General features: G+C 40.9%; 1 pseudogene; it reads left to right on the top strand.

Annotated features, from left to right (window-relative positions):
* Positions 1–1,824: 1,824 nt before the first annotated feature.
* LOC118974993 (uncharacterized) lies at positions 1,825–1,942 on the top strand (annotated as a pseudogene).
* Positions 1,943–3,834: the final 1,892 nt, after the last annotated feature.

The raw sequence follows: 3,834 nt of genomic DNA, 5'->3' as shown, positions 1-3,834 counted from the left end.
TAATATCAACGTATAATTGTACTTAAAAAATGTTTTACAAGTTTGACTCTACTATCTTTGCATCTACTAAAGTACTTCTATTCATTTTTACCTGAGTCTTTCAGTTCTAAAAAAAGCAAATGTGAACTTTCGACCTTAGTTCATGCTTGTAAATAGTAATATAACACTTCAAAGACTCCAATTCTCGTATTCCCTCACATTTTAACATTCTGAAATTGGGTTGTAACCTGAGACCACTGGGAAGCACTGTCCCGCGGTGACGCAGTGGTCACTGAGTGCGCATGCGCTGACGTAGGGTCGCTTTCTGAGGTGGTAACGATATTGACTTTAAAGGCATTTTTAAAATGTCTTCCAAGAGGTTACGTGATGATTCTGAACGGAAACGAAGGGAAAATTAAGACCTGTGTATGCAGAAAGCAAGGAAATAATGCAAGCTGGCACAGCACTGACATTAGGCAGCACAACGCCTTCGGGGCGACAGCCCCTCCACTTGCTTCTTAGTAACCCCGAAACAGCCGGCCCAAGGCTCGCGCCACCACGCTCCGGTTCCCGACCGGACGCCTACAGACTCCAGGGCCAGAGAGGCCTCGGGAGCCGAGCATCGTGCAGGGGAGGCGACGACGTCGTCCGTCCCGCGGCCTCAACAGAAGCCACGCAACTGTAGTGATCTGGGGGCTCGGGCAGGAAAGGCCCCCTGGAGCCCCGGCGGGCGAGGGGCGGCGCTCTGGCCGCGGGCGCTGCCCTGGATCCCTGGCGCGGGGCCTGGCGAGGAGCGCTGACGCCCTTGACGTAGTCGCTAGCCCTCGGCGTGCACCCAGAGATTCCCTCCCACAGTTACTGCCCGTGAATCTCTTTGACATCGAATTCATTAGCTATTAATTCTGACATCTGTTGCCACATCTTGTGGTAAATATGCTGTTGTTTGCCTGAAACTGAAGTCTCTCTCAGTAGTCGTGCTGCCAAAGAGCAGAAAGGGAATGCGAAGCCTTTAAGAACCAGAGAGCCCTTTGCCCCTCAGTAGGTGCACACCACACGGTCTCCTTCTCTCCTTTGTTTCGTTTGCAGTTCTAAGGTAGACCGCCTACTCTGTTATAAACCAGTTTTATTCTGTCATTCTTTGGGGGTGACAAGCTTATTGTATTCGACCAGATTAGTGTTAACCCTACACATGTTTAGTATATAATATGCTTTTATATCTCTAACCTCAGATAAAATTTAAGTGCACCAAGAAAATACTCAAACTTCAGATTGGTGTAGCTTATAATAAAGTGCTTGCCTCAGCCCTGATAGAGTACACTTTAAGCCAATACTTTCTAACAACTTTTTCTTATGGGTATAAATTCATGTGCATTTTTATGAGTTTTATAAATAATAACTAACATTTAGGTATTACTCCTCAGGCCGTGATCTAAGTATATGGAACTCTGTTAATCCTGACAACAATACTGAGGTAGGCATAGTTGCCTCATTTAGCAGATGAGAGGAAACTGAGGAACAGTAAGAAACTCAGGCCTTCTGGCCCCAAAAGCTATTTCAAAAATGTATATTCAGTTAAATACTCTCGTGCAGATTGGTAGTTGACAGTTCTAATGAACTCGGGGTTTGTGACTGTACAGAGTACCATATTTTCATTAGTACCTTATATTTTATGTAAATAATATCAAACTTTGAAAAGTGAATTATTTATGCTATTGTCTTAAAAACAGATTGTACAGTAATAATCACATTATTTTGCCTTATGTGTAATACCAAAGAGGTTAAGGCACTTTATTGCTCTTATTCGGCTATTATTCACAGCACTCCTAATACCATAGTATAGTTTCAGTCTACGGCCATACCACCCTGAATGCGCCCAATCTCATCTGATCTTGGAAGCTAAGCAGGGTCGGGCCTGGTTAGTAATTGGATGGGAGACCACAGTATAGTTTCAGAGCCCTAAACTACAATCCCAACTATTTGATGATTAATTAATAAATTTTGCAATATGTGATTACCGCAAAATAAAATTTTATTTCATATTTTACTCTATTCACTGTCATCCTTTTGTATTTTTGCTTTGATACAAGTTCACATAACTGCATTTCTACTAAAATATTTAAGAGTTTACATTTTTTCGATTTTTTTTCTATTATTACTCTGGACAGTGTTCCCCAAATATTATTTTGATAGAAAAGTTTACTTTAATAATGAACATTCTAATTTCTTAAGTGAAAAGATTGAGGCTTAAACAAGTTAAATATTACAACACCACATACTAAGGCAGACAGCTAGTATAGAATAGAAAGCCAATCCTAGGGCTCAACTGATTTCAAAAGGGCTTGTGTTTATTAATATCTTTTCAGAACCTGTATGTTTCAGAAGCATAGACATATCATGACAAAAATGTGGTTACCCATTACCTATATGCTCCAAGTACAATAATTCAAAATAAAATCTACCATTTGATTTTTTAAAATATTTCATTTATTTATTTTTAGAGAGAGGGGAGGGCAGGAGAAAGAGTGGGAGAAACATCAGTGTGTGGTTGCTTCTCATGTGTCCCCTACTGGGGACCTGGCCCGCAACCCAGGCATGTGCCCTGACTGGGAATCAAACAGGCAACCCTTTGCTTCACAGGCCCGTGCCCAATCCACTGAGCTACACCAGCCAGGGTCCATTTGATTTTTTAAAAAATGTAGATCCCAATATTAGCCTGTGTTTTTTAATGAACAAGGTAATATTATTGGTCTTTTCCCCAAAGATGTGGAATGAAAATTAATTTTTATTATAAAAATTAGAAAGGGAAAACCTATGGCTGGACAGCAAGAACCTGAATTTAACTTCAACATCTGGTTTTCCACGTTATATACAGGCACTAGTGATTCTGTATCAATTTTATTTCTTTAGATTTTTTCCTCCCAGAGGATTCTCCCATATTTGTTATTATTTGAAGCTGCGATTGTGGCTCTGAATCATTTTTGTTCTTCTTTCCTCCCCCAAAAGCTGTTTCAAAACTTCTGTAACTCATTTGCTGTGGAGTTGGACTCTCCCTTGCAAACGAGCATGCTGGGTGGGCTGAACTGCCATGGAACGGAAGGATTGTAAAGAAGTCGGTATGTTGCTAACAGGTCTTGCTAATTTGCTCTATAAGCTTGAGGGAAGTGTCAGGGAATTTTCCTTTCCCGTGATGAACTTAGGAGGTGTATGTATTGACCTGTATCAATGATTCTGTTTGGATCGATTACTTTAAGGATACATTTTTTAATCCATATACGAAGGTTGTACCTAATTATCCCTATAATCAGATAAACGCACATCAGTTTTTCATATTTCAAGCCTTTGTGCCAATAACTCCTGGAAGTGATTTATGCAGCTGGAGAATAACATGGACAGTCATCATAGCCTGCAATGTGTGAAATAATTTCATTGCACTGTTGTGGTCTTTTTAGTGTGATAACTGATAATGTTCAGCAAATGATACTTGGGGGGAAAAACTCTTTCTAACATAATTAAGAAATAGTGTAAAAGAGGGATGTGTCCAGGGGCAGCTCAGTGCTGTTTATCTGAGAGCTTGTTTAAGAATTCACTTCAAATGTTGAAGGGAAATGCTTTCATCTGAAAGATATTGTTGTGCTTCCTTCAGATTGTCTTCTCCCATCTGATAGAAACCCTTGCTGAGGAACAGCACAGATGTGGCTCATCTGGGGAAAATGAAAGGAGAGAAAAACGCTGGGGTGGAGCAAAGGAGCAGGCAGGCAGTCATGCTCCCAAACTCATGGGGGGTTTTTTGTTTTGGGTTTTTTGTTTTTCCCTTTTCACTTACCTGAGCTGCTCTGGATCCGTTGTGAAGCAGCC

Source organism: Sturnira hondurensis, unplaced genomic scaffold, assembly GCF_014824575.4.
Source record: "Sturnira hondurensis isolate 20B ecotype Veracruz unplaced genomic scaffold, ASM1482457v3 Scaffold0020080, whole genome shotgun sequence".
NCBI lineage: Eukaryota > Metazoa > Chordata > Mammalia > Chiroptera > Phyllostomidae > Sturnira > Sturnira hondurensis.
This window is presented reverse-complemented; position numbering and strand designations above follow the sequence as displayed.